General features: G+C 38.5%; 1 long non-coding RNA gene across 8 annotated transcripts in view; it reads left to right on the forward strand.

The window, feature by feature from the left end:
• LOC114051526 overlaps window positions 1–19,936 on the forward strand; it is a 106,390-nt gene that overhangs the window by 61,875 nt on the left and 24,579 nt on the right. For all 8 annotated transcript variants that reach the window (XR_003570163.1, XR_003570165.1, XR_003570168.1 and 5 more), the window contains one exon: window positions 8,813–9,110. This is a non-coding gene — a long non-coding RNA (uncharacterized LOC114051526). The remainder of the gene's footprint in view (window positions 1–8,812; window positions 9,111–19,936) is intronic.

Raw genomic sequence — 19,936 nt, forward strand, 5'->3', positions numbered from 1 at the left:
AAAAAAAAAAGTATCCATTAGCCATAGATCTAAAAATATACATGCCTTTATTTTCTTCTAATCTTTTAGTGGTGAGACCATTTCATGTATCTACTTGAACTTATTTTTGTATATGGTATAAGATGTTGATCTAAACCTAATTTCTGACCAACTGCTTCCTAGTTTTCTCAGCAGTTACCATCATGAAGAGAGTCCTTCCCCCAATAATTTATGTGCTTATTTTTTATGAAGCACTGAGCTACCATTTTCAATTACATTTGTTTCTTGTCCATGACTTCTTCTAAATGTGTTTATATTGCTAAACTGGTGTTGCTTCTGCAATTTTCTGCTTGGCAACAAAATCAAGAGTATGGAAATAGTTATAACCTACATCTATTTCTTTTCCTTTATTAATTTCACACTTTTGGACTATCAATAGTTGCTTTTTTTTAAAACCATTTTTGTCCTCTTTTCAAATCTGGTGCTGATTTTGACCTTTCCTCTAATGAGTTAAAGATCTGACTGAAAAGAGATGATTTGGAAATGACTCACATCAATAATCAATCATTTTCCTGCCTGCTAAGATATAATCAACTTTACTTTTCATTAATCTGTTCCCCATTTTTCAATTTCAATAGTTTGTTAGAACAGGTGAGGTTGGAGTTGTAATTTCATACAATGTCTTCTCTTGTCTTTGAAGTTGGCATTACTTCTGTCTACAATAGTCTAACAAGTCAGTGGTTTGACTGTACATAGACAACTGGTTTGCAAATGATTGATCAGTATACATCAGGGACTAGTCATTTCCTGCCTTGTGAAGCTAGAGTCGTATAATTTTTTGTTTTTTTTTCTTTCACCCATTTTTCAACATCCCTGAATGTAATTACATGGGTTGGAAAGAAGTGAAAAAAATGTCACCAATTTTTTCAGTCTTCTACAAGCATCTTATACTTCTTCGCATAGAACAGAGGATGAAAGAAACTTAAAGTCCATCCGACCTACGTGCTATACATACATGCCTGTGGTGGGAAGGGAGCATGAGATTGTTTTCAACAGGGCACAGGGAAGAAAAATGCTTAGGGAAGTCTCATGGAAGAGATGGATCTTGAAGGGTCCTAGTGGATAATTTGTTTCCAGAGATTTTTGCTTATTCTGCTTTAACAAAAGATCCAACCCAGTGGATTCTATAAAGGACGTCTTTATTAGGGAAGTGATTGTGAAAGGAATAGCTCATGTGCCAACAATGGGATTGAATCTATTAAGTAACTCCACAGAACTGCAAAATGCTAACAACTTTCAGGCACCTCGAACCTAAGCTGAATACTGGCTAGCAACCTCAAAGAGAACATCTTCTCTTCACCTGTTACAATAGTTCAGGTTAGAGTTTTTATAATTAAACGCGATGTCTTCTTGTCTTTGTTCTTTTAAAATAGTTGGTTGTTGGCTTTTTAACACTGACTATCTAACAAATCGGTGTTCTGACTGCACACACACAACAGCTGGGGGATTGATTCTCACATTAGTCATATACCTTATCATTTTAGGAAGAAAGGAAACAAGTGCTTACCAAGAGCCTACTATGTGCCAGGCACTGTGCTAAGCCCTTTACAAAAATTCTCATTTGGTCCTCATAACAACCCTGTGAAATAGGTGCTATTATTATCACCCCCACTTTACAGTCAAGGATACTGAGGCACACAGAGTCTAGGTGACTTGCTTAGGATCACACAGCTAGGAAGTGGGGTTAGATTTTAACTCAGGTCTTCTTGACTCCAGGCCCAGTGATCTAACCATTACACTACCTAGCTGCCTCTATTTGTAACCAATTGTTTCCCATTTGTTAAGTATAGTAGCCAAGGCCCCTGTCACTCATGGGCCCCCTGAAAGCTATCCCAAGTTCTAGGTACTTTGAAGGTCAGAATCTTCTTGGAACCATAGTTCTTGAGCCCCCAAAGATGTTTACTAGCCATCCTGTGAACACACTTGGTTCAAATATCATAGTAATACAAACAATAGAAGAACATTCCCTCCCACTATAAACCTTGAGCTCATTCTTCTACAAATACAAATGCGCGTGCGCGCGCGCGCGCGCGCACACACACACACACACACACACACACTCAGTAAGAAGAGTGAACCTGTGTAAGGAAGACACATGGAGTATACACCCACGAGGAACACAGGATTCCAGCATACAGTTTGGGGGCAACTTGTGTGCCTGATATGGCAGAGCTGTTGATATTTTCTGTGGATGTCATCGTGCTATTCTCCGTTGGGTCTACTCTGCCCCAGGCATTGCTCTCTGAAACTCCCTGCTTGGCATGGCCCCTCATCTGCTTCCTATTCGGTGATACAGCTACGTTACTCCCCATTGGGTATCATATCTCTACTACAGCTGGTCTTCAACCCTCTAGCCATCCTCGGGTTCACGTACAGGCACAGTACATAGCATGCTGGACTTGGAGTCAAGAAAAACTTGTGTTTGAATCCAGCCTCAGACACTTCCTAGTTGTATGACTCTCAGCAAGTCATTTAACCTGTGTCTACCTCAGTTTCCTCACCTATAAAATGGGAATAATAATAACACCTACCTCAGCGTTGTGAGGATAACATTTGTAAAGCAATTTGCAAACCTCAGAGCACTATATAAATGTAAGCTTTTATTATTATTATTAATTATTGTCATTGTTATTATTACTTAGTACACTATCCAATATCCACTAGAGATATTGTGATTAATGAACCAGTCCCCTACAAGGAGGGCTATAGCTGTTTCAGCCAGCCCCTGTGGACTTCTCTTTTATCTTCTTTATTATCTTTGGGTGGGTTGTTTGGATTATTTTTGTCAGACCCACCTGCAACTCTGCCCTCCATTCACAGGTGTTCAAAGTTCTCTTCTCCTGGAGAGGACTGAAATCTCCCTCAATCAACTCTCTGCCAGTGGTGATGGAGGTCTTCCCCTCAACCAGGCCTCTCACAAAAGGTAGCAGATGGCCACACCTGTTCTTTGAATTATTCTTCTAAATTTCTCTTACTATCTTCTCTGAGTTCAACTCAAATCCATTTTAGTTCTTGATTCCAATCCTATCCACCTTGCTGAGGTAATTATTCCAAAGGCTTAACTTCCTTAAACAGAAAAGGTACTGAAAAGGTACTCCAATGATGAAGCTGCTTTTTAACTTTCCCTTTCACATGTCTGTGGTCTATGCACATGACAAAGACAAGGCTGCCTGGACAAGATGAAAAAGGCTGGTGTCTTATGGCTCCCTTCCTGCCACCCCCTTAGCAAGAAATCACAGCCTGTAGTCATTTTACATAAGATATAGTCGATTTCACTTTGAGGTTCCTATTCTTGAAAAGTATTTGAGTCATACAGTTATAAGGCTTTGGGATAGTTTATTAACTTTTGGTCTCTTTCTTGAGCTATACTTCCATAGATAGGTAGGTAGGTAGATAGACAGATGGATGGATAGACAGACAGACATATAGATAGATATAAATGTAGATGTAGATATATATATCTACATCTATATATATATATACACTCATAGATACACATAAGTATATATAATATGTATGTAAATATAATAAATATAATATTTGCTATCCTTTCCTATGCCCAGATTTGCATTGAAATCACTGAGAATTAGTGTATGTGATCTTATAAATTCTGCCACTGTTCCTGAAGAGAGTATATCAATCTACTCCCCTTTGACCTCACTTACCGTATGTCACCCTGTAACATTGGTACATCCACTTATTAGGCATTGGAAAAGGATCTCCCATTTAGACTGCCAGGAGTTAAATTAATGTTTATAGATGGACCAGAAGCTGTCTTACTCTTAGCAATCTTTGGTCCCTTTTCAGCTACTCTGCTGTCCCCTTTCAGCTACTCTGCTACTGCCATTGCAAAAGCAAAAGAGGGGAGACACAAAGGAATGTGAGGGTTTTTTTTTTCATTTTTCTTTACTTCATGGTTTGCCATGATTACAGACTTGATCACCGAGTGGCCAGGCTACTGGTGATGAGCTTCTCTGCACTTAGCTAGGCTGGTCTTTGGAAAGTAGACCAACTCCAAATCTTGATAAAACCTGCCAGAGCTTACTATCTGTCGTCAAAGGCTTTAGGAACACTGCTTAACCCTATCACTATTAGAGGGTGAATTTGAGAGACAGCCTGGTGTAGTGAAGAAAAACTGGGCTTGGGGTCAGAAGATCCGGGTTCAAATATCTTCGCAAATAAGCTTTTCTACTTATTAACCACATGATCAAAGGCAAACCACTAAGCTCTCTGTGTACCAGTTTTTTCATCTATAAAATAGATATGATAATACCTGCACTTACATCCTTGTAGGGTTGTTGTAAGAAAAATGCTTTGAAAACTGTTAGGAACTATAGAAATGAGACAAATCCACTATTCTTGTTGTTAAAAAAATTAATTCTCTCAGGGTTTTTTGCCTCAAAGAGGAGTTATTTTAATTCCATTATTAAATTATACTCTTGCTAAGAAAGTAGTTTGTGCTGGTACAGCTAACCAACCAAACTCCTCTGTATATTTCACCACACTAAAGTAATACATGAGAATGCAATGCAATATTTTCTGTTACCTGAAATGGGGAGAAGGGAAATTGAAGAGTGATGTGTAAGAAATACTATTTCTCTGTCCTTATATAACAAGGAGGAAATTGCCCAGTCCTGCTCATTCTAATATCACTGGAGTAAACAATTTTGAGGGGGGAAAAGTAGACCTCAAAGCTCCTGGTATTGGAAAAAATATTCCATGGTCTTTTTTTTTTCCCTTCTGTGGGTTTGTTCTGTAAATTGTGTGTGAGACAAGTATGCAGAACAGGGATGTTAAGCTAATTACTTGTCTTCAGATACTTGGTTACCCACTCCAAATAACCCACATACGGTAGCATTCGTGTAGAATGAAACTCTGCCCTTTAGGCAAGATCAGCTGTTGAAGTCTCTTCTTTCGTCAATTAAAATTTTTTTATTCCAATATTTGTACTTTTCCATCTAGGATAAAAGCATGCTCTTCTTTTGTGGTAGCATATAAGTTTCATGGAATTTTTATGATTCAAGTCCTCATCCTTCCTGGGTTAGGTTAAATTTATACCAATATTAATTTTCATTACTCATCTGTTATCATTTACAGAACTATAGAAAGAAATGTTCTGACTTCTCCATCTCAATTCTTAATTAAGCATCTTTTTTCCATCAAGAGTCATGCCTTTGGTTCTTTCTAGTAGATTAAGTTGGGTGGTGGGAGGGAAAGTAGGGCTTTTTTAAAAATGATCCTTCACTATCAAAAGGCAGATATCCCAAGGTGTAGAATCATATGTGATCATTAGAAATGACTGCAAATATTTACATTCCTGCTATGTAAAAGATTCTGTTTTGGGGGGCTGGAGATACAAAGTTAAACAGTCCCTATCTTCAAAGAGTTTCCAGTATTTTGGAAAGATATAACATGTACAAAAATGTATTACAAAGTTATTGAAGATACAGAGCACACAAACAACTGGTAGGATAAAGGTAAGCTTTGTGGATAAGGAGACACTTGATCAGGAGGATGAAGATTCTGAGAGGTGGAGAGGAAGAGGTAGGGTATTCCAGGTATGAGGTCTGAGCAAATGCATGGAGGTGGGAGATGATATATTGAGTTTGACTGAAATCAATTCATCCTTGAAAAGATTAGTTTGTTATAAATGTGGAAAAGTAGATTTGAATCAGATTGCAGAAGGCTGTAATTTGTATTTTACTAGTTGACTCTAAGTAACTTGCTTACAGGTAGCAGCTGTTTCATTTTTGTCTTTATATACTTAACACCTGGTGTGGCCCATAATAGGTGCACTAGAGTGATCTCGTTTCCTCCTCAGTTGAATTGAGATTTTGTCTTAATCCTACATCATAGAATACCCCTGACTCACGTGTTCTTATTGACTGAACTAATCTCTATGACTTTTCTGATTGCTGTTTTACTACTTTCTTTGATAAATAGGTTTGCTTGTTATCCATGATTGTCTTTTGTGTGAGAAGCATATGATAAGAGGAAAGCTATTACTTAAGACATTAAGCTATTACCTTCTGGTGAACTTCTTCTCTCTGTCCCTCTTCTGTCCCATCAGCAACCAGGGAAAGTGATTTTTGTACTAAAATTTCAAAATAGAATTGTGCCCCTAGAGTGAAAATATCTGGTGTGTGATAGATACAATTCTGGCTTTATAGCCATCTTGAAGATAGGAAAGCATAGGAGTGAGCTCCCAGCCACTGCTCTCTTCTAACCCCCAAGTCAGAGGTGTAAATAGAGTCTCTTCAGAAATACAGAGCTCTGTAAATCCCTACAACACATCAGCCAGCTGGTCCTTTTTGAATCAAAATCTTCATTTATATTTATTTTATGGATTTTAACTTCTTGATGTTCTGATAACCAATTTCCATTAGATCCTGCACCTCCCTCCTCAAGATTTGGGGTGCAATCTAGCTTGACTATGCTGAATGATAACCCTGCTTAGATCTTTGATCTTTAAAATGGGGGCTGCACATGTCCAGTGGTATGAGCCATAACCGAAGGCACCTAGAGCATGATCTCAAGAGCTGGAGAGTGGGAAGATGGGTTATAGCTCACCCTCCCATTGAGAGTCAACCATGGGGTTTGTCTCCATTACACTTACACAATTCTTTCTCCACCCTGCCCCAGAGCTGACCTCTTATGGTTATTACATATTACAAGCTCCCAACCTTCTCCTTTCTGCCCCAAGAACTGGCCCCCCAAGGCAAACCATGCCGTAGATAGTCAGAGCAGTTGTGCAGACGCCTCTGCGAATATCCCCCTACCCTCAGCTACCAACAACCTGCTTTCCCCAGCCCCCACCATCACCTCTTGGCTGTAACAATCACCTTTGGTTGGCAGGTTTTGGGCTCCCGAGCAGTGACAAGTGAGTAAAAGCCCAACCCTACTCACACCCTCCTCTTATTTATTTATTTATTTTTGGCTAGGACAAAACGAAAAGCTTGTCCATGGACAGACATGAATGGGTTGTGATCTGCATAGCAAATTTCATTATAATATTCCCTTCCACCCCAACCTGACTCTTCTCCAAATTCATTTATTTCTTCTGAGGACACCACTCTTCTTCAGGTCTCCTAGGTTCTTATTCTTTTCATAACCTTTGATTATGGATTCAATAAAAGCTGCTCTTTTCAAAGTTATCAATGACCCCTTAATAGCCCAATCGGAAGGGTTTCCTTTCTCTTAGTCCTCATCTTTTCTTTTTTTTTTCTGTATGAAGTATTTGACCTTATTGACTACACTCTCCTCCTGGGACCCTCTTTGAATTGCTAAAAACAACATAAATTGTGTCATCTATAAAAACTCACATCTGAATACTTTTTAAAAATTGGAAACAGAATTTTCTAAGCTGTTTAAAAATCTTCCAAAGGAAGTTTCATTGGGTTTTGAATGCATTTGTAAAAAAAAATTTTTTAAATGCAGCCCCACCCAATTCATTTGCAAGAACAGCTGATTGACATCAGGGACAAGGAGGCTTCGATAGCTGAGTTTTGACTGAAAAATTAGTATCATGTTTAAATAAAGTATAACCGATGACTGGCTTCTTCCATTTGGATCTATTAAGGTTGCATTTTTTCCTTAGTTATTATAATAACTATTTTAAAAAGCATCAAAATAACCTATCCTTGGAATCGGACCTTTGCGATTGCTATGTCAAAGAGTGTTAAATCAAGGCTTTTAATAATAATGAAGTATATTCAACCACAAAGCTCTCTTTAAAATATGATTGTTAATAATCACATTTTAGTATGAGTAAGAAGTCTTCCGTACATTAATAAATAAAATGTTATTTTAAAAATATCATTTTCTACTTATCTCATCTTTTTACATTTCCATTTTGGGGCAAGTTTTATAAAGTCCATAATTACTAGTACAGTAATACATGTGTAAATTTACAAATACATAAATTTACACATATTGGAGGTGTATGTTCAATTTTTTTATTATGGCAGTACACAATCAAAAAAGCTTGGAGACTACTAGCTTATAGTAATTACTACTAGGTCCCAATTAGTGCAAATAAGGAATTGTAAGAAGTGGTTGCATTATTTATTTGAAATAATAATTACATGTAAAATATGGTTGATAATGGGTTCTAACCCAGTGGAAATATGAAAAAAAATTTGAATAATGTGGCCACTTCATGGGACTCATTATTGGCTCTAATTGTGACTTAGCTATATTCTAATTGATTTTATATTTTCTTGTCAAAGAGAATGTCTGCACCTTATCCCCACCTTTCCCCCTCTATTTTAGTCAAGACATAAGTAGGTTCTGCAGCTCAAACATTTTGATTTTCTATTATTTTAGGTTGATAATATCTATATTACAGCAAACAAACATTTGGAGAAATAGTGTCTTTTAAAAAAACTGAGTTTACATTTTTTTCTCCTACTAACTGAAATCTCTTCAATTATATCTTTCTTTACCTTTAATCAAGGGAATTTTATTGCTCATTCATTTCAGTTGTGCCTGACTCTTTGTGACCTCATTTGGGGTTTTCTTAGCAAATATACTGAAGCACTTTGCATTTTCTTTTCCAGTTCATTTTACAAATGAGGAAACTGAGACAAACAAGGTTAAGTGATTTGCCCAGGGTCACACAGCTAGTAAGTGTCTGAGGTCAGATTTGAACTCAGGTCTTCCTGACTCCAAACTCAGCCACTCTATCCACTGTTCACCTAGCTGGGAAAAGCAAGCACAACAGGACCCAGTTAGATGTTAGAGATCTTCTAATCCAACCTCCTTTTTTAAATAGATGGAGAAACTGAGGACCAGAGAGTAGAAGTGACCTGCCTACAATCAGGAAGGAAGTTAAGAGGCGAGCTGAGATATGACCCTTGGTCTTCTGATGCAGTGACCTTTCCACTCTCCCACAATGCTTCTCAACAAGAAAAAGTATAACCAGAAGTGAACACGGGCTGGTTATATAGTAAGAATAAGGAATAATAGATGGACAGGCTGAATGCAGACCCAGACAGTGGCTTCCAGCAAGTTGCCTTGGTTCTCTATGGAGAACTTACTGAGGACTGTGGACAAGAATCACACAGAATGAGGTATGAGCGACTCAGCCAACTTGTGTCAGAGGCAGGATTTGAATTCAAGTCTTCCTAACTCTGCTAGGAGTCACATGGTTTTCTTTGCATTGGGAGTGGGTAGGGCAGGGTTGTTGATGTCACAAAAAGGAGGCTCATTTGGATATATTCCATTTTTTAATGATTATACTCTGCTCCTATTTCTTGATACTTCCATGGATCAGTGATCTCATAGGCCTTGATATTTACTCCATTTATGCCAATGGCAGCCCACCCCTGCTTCCCCATCCTGTGCATCTTTCCATCTCTCATGAATCCTCCACAGAGGGTCCAGGCAAAAACCTGGTGACCCTCTCCAAAATCTCTTAATATGGCCCGTTTACCAGCAAAGCTGTATACGTTGTCCTTCACTCTTAGGTGACAGGGCCATCATTTTTTTTTCTTTCTGGTCACATATTTCTCTGATGACATTTTTTGTACAAATGTTTTTCAGCAATTTATTTGCACAGTCTGCTCATGTCCACCACACACTTATCCGTTGCATCTTTGGGCAAGCCTCCACTTAAATTCTGAAAGACTGTTCTTTTCCATCTTCCAGCAGCGCCAGAAGAATATCTGCCTTAAAAATCTGTCTTTCTTTCAGAGGGAAATTTGAGATATTAAAAGCACTGCACAATTTTCTAAAGGCTAATTTCTAAAGATATCTTGGTATAAGAAATAACTAGGTGGCACAGTAGATAGAGTGCTGGGCCTGGAGTTAGGAAGACTCCTTTTCGTGAGTTCAAATCCAGCCTCAGACACCTACTAGCTGTGTGATATACTGGGCAAGTCACTCACCCTGTTAGCCTCAGTTTCCTCATCTGTGATATGAACTGGAGAAGGAAATGGCAAACCACTACAGTATCTTTGCCAAGAAAACACCAAATGCGGTCACAAAGAATCAGACATGATTAAAAAACAAACAAAAAACTCAACAACCTTGTTATAGCAGATAGGGAGCCAATCTTAGGTCCAGGAAGACCTGAGTTCCAGTTCTGCCTCTTACTCTGTGTGTTACCCTGGGCAAGTCACTTACCCTAGGTAATAATCATATATAAACTTAATTTCAGTGTTGGACTTTTTATTTGAACAAAGTTTGTGTTAGATGTTAACACCATATAAACACCATCTCTAAATCTGGTTCTTCATCAAATTTATTTCCATTATTTGATTTAAAACAAAAACAAGGTGAAAATACTTACAAATATGTGGTAGAAAATGGTAGAATTTTACAAATTCTATTCCTGAGAAATGGAAATTCATTTTGCATTTTTTATTTGAACTCACAAAAAGGAGTCTTCCTAACTCCAGGCCCAGCACTCTATCTACCGCGCCACCTAGTTAGAAAAATAGCTAGTTATGACAGAAAATATTTACTTTTCTACTGGTTAATGACAAGCATTATATTAATTGATAAATGGATTTAATATCCAATTGCATGTATTGCTTCTTTTGCTTTTTTTTTTAAACAATATTTACCTATAAACTAACCTTTGTAAAGAAAGAATCTTTTCAGATGTAACTTTCTTACCTTCTACCACTGGCAAAACAGTTACTCTTTCACAAAACTTCTGCCGAATGACTGACCAGTGTTGCTAATAAGTTTCCTTGAAAATCTACTAGTTAGAAGAAGAGAAACATCGGTAGATGATAAGTACAGATCAGAAAACAGACTTAATACTACAATGAGAAGCAATATGAGGTTTCTTTCTGCAGAACATTTGTGATGGACCATGACAGTTTCAAAATGGTGCTTGCAATGTGCATAACCGAATATCACAGTTTTCAGACAGCCTGACATTTTGCTGCAAGAATGTAAACCCTGGTAACATCTTGATCACGTGATTACAGAGCTGATGCGCTATGATTACAGAGTAACAAAAGGGAAAGTGGGAGCTACTCTGGTGCAGGGTACAAAATGCAAATGAGGTCATGAGCATGTTATATGACCATCTAGTGGGAATTGGTTAGCACTCAAATAACCTTGTGGCAGTTTGAAAACAATTTGATAAGAGGTGGATAATCTGCAAGAACACATTATGCTTAGTCAGAAGTGGTCAGGTATTGGTGTATAGCAATTGTTTTTGTTTTGGCCAGAAATATCCTCCCAGATTGATTTTTTTTTTGTGACTAGATAAAGAGGCCAGGCCATTTTTTGCTTCCTTTCTTACCTAGTCTTAATCAATAAATGGGCATTGCCTCAGTCAAACTGATACCTGTTAAAGACCTTAGCTTAAAAAGGCCAAGGTCTCCCACTGCATCCAGGGCCATCTCCAGTCATACTGATCTATATCTCATCACTGAACCCAGATGGCTCAGGAGGAGAAAGTGAGGCTAGTGACTTTGCACAGCCCTCCCTCACTTAAATCCAATTCACTTGTGTGTCATGGCATCATCTCCCTGGTATCACAGTCTTCTTCAAGAATGAAGGACAAACAGCAGTACTGCAGGAACACCCAAATCATTGTGTGCATAATCATGACAGTTTCAAATTGCTGAAGAAACAAACCTATAATGCTTCAAAAGATGTGCTTGTTACAGAGGGAAAACATATTTGTAACATAATTTGGCAATTACTGTTTAAGGTCATTAAAAACATTTTTTAGTGTGACAAGTCACTTAATCCCAATTGCCTCACCAAATATATATATATACACACATATATATATACAAATATATACATATATATGTATATATATATGTGTGTGTATATATATATATTTAGCAGGAACTCCTTAGACTATTGTTGGAAACTCCCTAAGGAGTTCAAATCACTAAGTGAGAATCACTTCACTTACCAGTGCTCCCTCTCTCTCTCCGCCCAAAATTTAAGTCCTAAAGGAACAATAAGACACAAACTGTTTTTGATAAGAAATTCACTTGCTCTAGTTCATTTCAAAATACTGTGTTATTTCAAGTAAGGCATCATTTCCTGTGTACAAGAAAACACAAATAGTAGGCAATTAACTTTGAGTGATAGGCCTGGTTGGCCACAAGGACCAATTTTGGGGAGTAACTTCTGGTTAAATTTTCCTCAAAACAACCATAACATCAAGGTCCAATGAGAAGGCCACACATGTTTGCCTTCGTTGGCCTTTCAGGAAATGGCACACCTCGAATTCTGTGTACAGCTTAGAAACATGATTCTGCTGGAGAGCAAACCTATTTACATTTTAATAACACCTTAGCCTCCCAAGAGCTAGCTTTTTTCCTTGTTTGATGGAAGCAACTTTTGCATTCTTTTGCTGTTCTTAACTTCTTTCTGCTAATATCTCTAGAGCAATGTTCTCCAAACTTTTTGGCCTAACATCATTATCAGTAACACATTTTTGAGCATTCACCCCCATAAGTATATATATAACATGTATGTTTAGAAATAATATGCATATACTATATGAATGATCATGTACATTATAAAGCTTAAAATAGAAATTCAAAAAGGCTGAGATGGAGACAAAATAATATTTGTGGTGGTTGTTGTTAAGTTGTTTTTCAGTCATGTTCAACTCTCTATGACCCCATTTTATATTTTCTTGGCAGAAATGTTTCCTCCTCCAGCTCATTTTACAGATGAGGAACTGAGGCAAACAGGGTTTACTTGTTCCGAGTCATATAGCTAGTAAGTGTCTGAGACTGGATGTGAAGTCATGAAGATGATTCTTCCTGATTCCAAGCCCAGTGCTCTATCCATTGTGCCACCTAGATCCTAGTCAAAAGAAAGTACCTGGAATTTATTGAATAGGAAGGTAATATGGTCAATCCCACCCTTTAGAAAAAAATCACTTGAATGAAGGAAAGATTGGAGTAGAAAGCAACTGGAGACCAGGAGACCAATTAGAAGGCTACTATAGGAGTCCAGAGGGAGATGATGAGGGCCTTCACTAGGGAGGTAGATGCATGAATAAGGAGAAGGGGAGAGATGTGAGAGGTGAGAGAGAAAGGACAGGATTTGGCAACTGATTGGATATGGAGGGTGAGGGAAAAGGAGAAGTCAAGAATGGTAGGAGTTAAGTTATAGCTTCTCTGAGGCATCCACCAGGAAGAGAGGAGATTGGGAGCTTTCAAAATAAGAGGAAGAACCAGAGTGAAGGAATGTTGGGGGATAAAAGCAGGTGTGGTTGCATTAGAGACAAGCCCATGGCCAAGGGTGGTGGTAGAGGAATGAGATAACAATAGTAACAATAATAGCTAGCATTTTATATTACTTGCTTTGCAAAGTACTCTACATATATTACTTCATCTGATCCTCACAATGATCTTGGCAGGTAGATGTTATTATTATCTCCATTTTACAGATGAAGAAAGTGAGGGTAAGACAGGTTAAGGGACTTGCCCAGGGTCACACAGCTATTAAGTATACAAGGCAGGATTTGAACTCAGGTCTTCCTAACTCCAAGTTCAGAACTCTAACCACTAGCACTACCTAGGTGCCATGTCTCTCACCCCCACAATCCAATACTGGTTGCTCACCCCCAACTTGTCTTGAGGGTCAAGCCATGGTTCTTGCATTTCACCGTCTGGCTAATTCATTTGTTCAGCTGCCATATCTGATGTTACCTTACCATTATTCATTGCCCTTCCCTAGTTTCCCAGGTCTTTTCCTTTCTTGTGTAAGTCTCAGAATTTTCCTGCCATCTGCTTCTAAGACTGTGATTAAAAAACCTTAAATTTGTGACCCTTTCATTTTATTGTCTGGGGCGTGCTCTGTCTCTATGCTCTCCAGATTGATCCCAGAACAGTGCAATAAACATTTTCGCTGAGCAGTGAAAAAAAATCTGCTTTTCCTTCTCTTTCCACCCTGGGTCCATCATTACTCATTCTCTGGTAAAAGAGAACTGGATTGCTGAACATTTTGGAGGTTTGCAAACAAAGGCCACTGTGGGTTTATTCATTATTCCCAAGCAATACGTTCATTGCTGAACTTTGAAAATCTAGGGACCAAACTTGGGAACAACTTGGTTTCTCCCCTCCTACCCACCTTCCCTGCCAAAGGAAGGATTGCTGAATCTGACCTCCCCCGTGTCATTTGTCTCAGTTAAGGCCAGTGTTCTTATGAGTCAGCTATCAGAGGGATGCTTATGCTAACTGTAGGAGAAAGGGGGAAAAACAGTGATTAAATGCCCCCTGGCATACAGCAAACAAATCCCAGTGACTCAAGTCCAAAGCCTCAAAAAGCTTAGAGGAAATTGGGTGTTTACTTTAAATGCTTTCCCAATTTTCCATGTATATATTCATCATTAAGCTTAACATCCTCTATACATATGAATCAATAAGCAGCTAGCTCATCTTTAATCATCATCTCAAACTTAGGTCATCATGGGCTTAGGGTGTCACTGAACATCCCCCTTTTTTTCAGTCAGAACAAAGACCCAGTAGGAAGTAGTGGAAAGAGAAGGGTCCCTGAAATCAGAAGAGATGTAGATTCATATCCCACCTCTAGTGCTTACTACCTGTGTGACCTTGGGCAAGTCTCTCCTTGGACCTGTTTCCTCGTCTGTAAAAATCAAGGGGCTGGACATTATGACCCCTGGGATTCCTGCTGACCCTAGATCTAGTATCCTAGCCTGAAAGTACCATATTCTAGGTAAAATCATTCCTAATCTCCCTTCTCCTTCTATTGCCTCCCTACCCCAGTCTTCCTTGAGACAGGGAGACCAATTAGAAGGCTATTTCAATAGTCCAGTAGAGCTGATTAGGAAATATTTGTATATGTCTTCATACAAACATATTTTGGAGATACTGCAGGTTTGATTCTAGACCGCAATAAAGTGAATATTGCAATAAAGCTAGTCACATAAATTTTTTGGTTTCCCAATGCATGTAAAATTATGCTTACACTATACTGTAGTCTATTAAGTATGCAATAGCATTATGTCTAAGAAAAAAACCAATGTACATACCTCAATTAAAAATACTTTATTGCTAAAAAAAAAAAAATGCTAATCGTCACCTGAGCCTTCAGTGAGTTGTAACCTTTTTGCCGGTGGAGGGTCTTGCCTCGATGTCGATGGCTGCTGACTGATCAGAGTGGTGGCTGCTGAAGGCTGGGGTGGCTGTGGCAATTTCTTAAAATAAGACAACAATGAAGTTTGCTGCATCAATTGACTCTTCCTTTCATTTGAACACTCAGAGACCATTGGAAGATTATTAATTGCCCTAATTTCAATATTGTTGTGTCTCAAGGAATAGGGCAGTGCAAGGGAGAGAGATGGAGAACAGCTGATCAGGGGAGCAGTCAGAACATAAACAACATTTATGGAAAGTTGACCATCTTATATGGGCATGGTTCATGCAGCCCCCAAACAATTATAATGGTAACATCAAAGATCACTGTAACAGATAATAAGGAAAAAGCTTAAAATATTGCAAGAATTACCAAGATGTGACACAGACATGAGAGGAGCACATGCTGAGAGAAAAATGGCGCTGTTAGACTTGCTTGACATCGGGTTGCCACAAACTTTCAATTAATAAAAAATTCGAGATTTACAAAATGCATTATCTGCAAAGTGCAATAAAATGGAGCGGATGTCTGTATATATTTTGTATATGTACCTGTTGTCTCCACCCATTAGCCTATAAATCCCTTCTGGGAAGGACTGAATTTTTTTTTAATCTCCAGTACTTAGCCCTTAGTAGGTGCATAATAAATGCTTGTCAATTGATTGACTGAGAAAGGGCTTGCTGTGTTCCAACACCATTTTCCACTTTATTATCTGCACTTTTCACATCCCATGTTGTTTAAAATTTAAGTTTCTTATGAGGTTTCTGGAAGTGCCTCACCTGCATTTTTCTTCCTTCCTCATTTGTTTATTTTTGTGGTCCTCTTTGACAATGAAGGACAAACAACAACAACAATAATTTTAGTAGTAGTAATAATAGTTATCACTTATAATGCACTTTAAGATTTATTACAAAGCAGCTACGTATCTTATCCCGTTTGATCATCACAATAATCCTGTGAAGTAGGTTTTTGTTATTATCCCCATTTTATAGATGAGGAAACTGATACAGACAGAGGTTAAATGACTTGCCCAGGGTCACACAGCTAATAAGTGTGTGACACAGGATTTTAACTTAAAACCACATCATTTTGATTTGACAGAAAACTCAGTCCAACCTTTACCCTAAAAGAAAACTCCTCAACAATGTACCTGACAAATAATTATCCATCAGACGCTTAAAGAGACCTCTGACGAAGGGGGATCCATTACTTCTGAGGCAGCCAATTCTACTTTGGGATGGCTCTAATTGTTAGGAATTTTTTCCTAACGTCAAGCCAAAATTTATCTGTCTGCACCTTCCACACACAGCTCCTGGTTTTGCTCCCTGGGTACAGAGATAAGTAAATACCAAAGAATTTCAGAAAGGAAAGAGTATTTTTTATCAATAAAAATTAATATAAAAACATTCTTTTCTCAAAATTCCTTTCCAGGGCTGACATTCTTTGTCCCAAGGTTCATTTCAGTTCTGACATTTTATATTCAATGTTCTAAAGTCCCTCTCAGCTCTGACATTTTATGTTTTAATAGTCCAGGAAATTGAGAATATAATTAAGGAGATCAGGAAAGCTTATGGGTAGGAAGGTGGCATCTGAATTGAGCCCTTTTGGTGACTGTATTTGTATACTCGATCATGACACAGTCGGAGTTACTATATATGTTCTAAGAGTGGTCAAAGTTTGGGGGGACTTGAGGGGAGGAGTATTGCATGGTAATACCTGATATGGCTGAAGGTTTCCTAGGAATGCAGAATACTCTGTTGGTAATAATAGATGTTGTTTATATAGTGTTTTATTTCAATTGACCCTCCCAATAACCCAGTGAGGTAGCTGCTAATATTATCCCCACTTTACAAATAAGAAAACAGGTGCTCAGAGATGTTATATGACTTGCTCAGGGTCACACAGCTAGCCTGAGATGGAATTTGAGACCAGGTCTTCCTGACTCCAAGTGGAAAAACTACAGAGCCAAACTGTCTCATCCAAATCACTTGTGTGTATCTTTATTCATATATATATATATATATAGAGAGAGAGAGAGAGAGAGAGAGAGAGATACATAGCTAGATATATGTATACATACACACATATATGTATTTATATATGTGTGTGTGTGTGTGTTTGATTTCACAACTGATAAAATGAAATACTGAGTTATCCTGCAATTCAGTAATTCAGTAGAAGAAATAAGGAAGATTTCTCTAAAGCATCTAGTTATAGATTTATTTAAGGAAACCTATGGATGAGCAAAGGAAAATCATTTATTTTATTCCAAATGAGGAAGGCTTACTTATTCTCTACTGTAGGAAGCCAAGTAAACATGGTTAGCTTGTTTGCAGTTCAGGAGGAAATAGTGTGCTTACTCAAAACTGGATTCTTTCTAACCTTGCTATGTCCTCTACGGCAGAGCAAGAATAAAGTCTTATTGAAAGAATCATGAGTCAAAGTGGGATGTCCTGGAGTTGTCTTAGCCCACGGTCATTTTTCTGTCTTGTAGAAAATGGGCATTGTTGTGTTAGCCAATTGGGCTCCAGTGGAATCCTCTGGCAGTAGCAGCTTGGCCCTAGACCAGACTCTGGGAACCTGGGAAATGAGTGTATTTGAGCAGCTTCCTGGTGGAGTCCGCAGCTCCACACAGGAAGGCCTCCAGAAGCCAAACTCACCTGAACAGTATATTCCACACCTGACTTCCTCATTCCATGCCCTCAGGCTTTTCCATAGATCACCCTTCTCCCTCTGAAATGCCCTCCTGCTACCTCCTTTCAAAGTCGTCTCCTTCCAAAGCCATCTCAGAGTATATGAGAAATCTGATTAATTCACCTGACTTGTGTAAGAGAGAATCACTTGTGTGAGTAGAGGATCAGTTATTCTTACACTTGCAAGCTTCCTTTACAGTATTAGGTATTCTATCTGCCTTCTACTAGTCATTTACACTGTTTGCTGTCTACCTGAGTATTCTTATGCCTCTAATGTGTGTCCTGTTTCCCTTGTTAATATTAAGTTCTTGGGGGGGGGGGGGCGGTGCTGAATCTGTCTTCTATTTCCTTTGTGACCTGCCACTCTGATACTAAAAGCTCAGATAGATGGTGCTTTGCAGTTGCTAAAATTCTCATCCTTATAACAAGGCTGATGAAGTTGATGGTTGAGTAATCACAAACCCGTTTTAAACTTGAGAAAACTAAGGCTCAGGGAATTAAGTGATTCATCAAGAGGTTAAGTGACTTGCCCCAGGTCTCAGGGCTAAGGTATGGCAGGGCCAGGACTTCAAGGCCAAGGACTGGAACCAGTTTTCCAGCCAAGTGTACTATTACCTGAGCTGCTTGGCTAGACTTCACGGAATCTCAAGATCCCTTGCCTGATAGTGAGAGACAGAGAACAGAGTTAATAGACAAAAAAGGCGAGAGAGCAGCGGCCAAAGATTATATTCTTTGGTTTGTAGAGTGTAAGTTCCTTGAGGGCAGGCACTGTTTCTTTTCTTTTAAAAAATGTAGATATGTTACTTTTTGATCACCCCACTTTCCACGTATATCTTTCTTTCCTCTCCTCTGAGAGTCTATCCCCTATAGTCAAAACCAAAAGGAAAGAAATAGCAGAGAAAAAAAAAAACATTCCATCAAAACTGACCAACACCTCAACAGAAGCTGACAGTGTTCCATATCCATAATCCCCCACCTCTGCAAAAAGGGGAGAGAGGTACCTTTTTTCATCTTTTCTTTGAGACCATGCATGGTCATTATAATTACACAATGTTCAGGGTTTGCTGGTAGTTATTCTCTCTATTAACAATGTTGTAGTCATTGTATATCTTATTCTGGTTCTGTTAACTTCACTTTGCAACAGTTTTATATGTCTTTTCATGCTTCTCAGTATTTTCATATTCATAATTTCTCACAAGAAGGAAACAAGTATTTATTAAGCACCTACTATGTGCTGGGCACTGTCAAATATTGTCTCATTTGACCCTCACAACAACCCTGTGAAGTAGATGATGTTACCATCCCTATTTAACAGGTAAGGAAACTGAGGCAGATAAAGGTTAAGCGATTTGCTCACACAGTAAGTTGGTCACTTTTGGTCACATAGGTAGTAAGTTGACTGAGGTCAGGTTTGAACTCAGTTCTTCCTGACTCCAGGCCCAATGTGCCACCTAACTGCCTCTAGTATAGAGTATTAAGTGACTTGTCCAGGGTCACACAGCCAGTATATGGTCCTGCCTTGCCTTGTACATAGTAGGCACTTAATAAACAAGTGTTGAATCACTTTTTTATTATGTATTCTTTTGTACTTTTTGGTTGTACCCTTCTAGTTTTCTTCCACCTTACTGCAAGGGCTACCATATTGCTATATATTGTACAGGGCACTCCATCTCCCAACCCTGAGAATATTTGCTGGCTGTCCCCTGTGCCTGAAACTCCCTTCCTCATCTCCTGGCTTCCCTGGCTTCCTTCAAGTCTCAGCTAAAATCCAACCTTCTACAAGAAACCTTTTCTGGTCCTCCTTAATGCTAATTCCTTTCCTCTGAGATTATCCCCAATTTATCCTGTCTATATCTTATTTGTATCTTGTCTGACTTGTCTCTGCCATTCAACTGTGAGCGCCTAGAGAACAAGGACTGTCTTTTGCCTGGACCTTAGCATAGTGCCTGGAGAATAGTAGGTGTTTAACAATGTTTATTGACCAACTGCTTATCTTGCTTATAATTATTCTCAGGTTTTTTTTTATTTTAAAACTAGGTTGTAAATCCCTAAGGACTCAGGACCATGGCTTATAATTTTTTAAATCACCCTCATATTTCAAGTTCACCATG

The sequence above is a fragment of the Vombatus ursinus genome, unplaced genomic scaffold (genome assembly GCF_900497805.2).
Source record: "Vombatus ursinus unplaced genomic scaffold, bare-nosed wombat genome assembly UNPS02014803.1, whole genome shotgun sequence".
Classification (NCBI taxonomy): Eukaryota; Metazoa; Chordata; class Mammalia; order Diprotodontia; family Vombatidae; genus Vombatus; species Vombatus ursinus.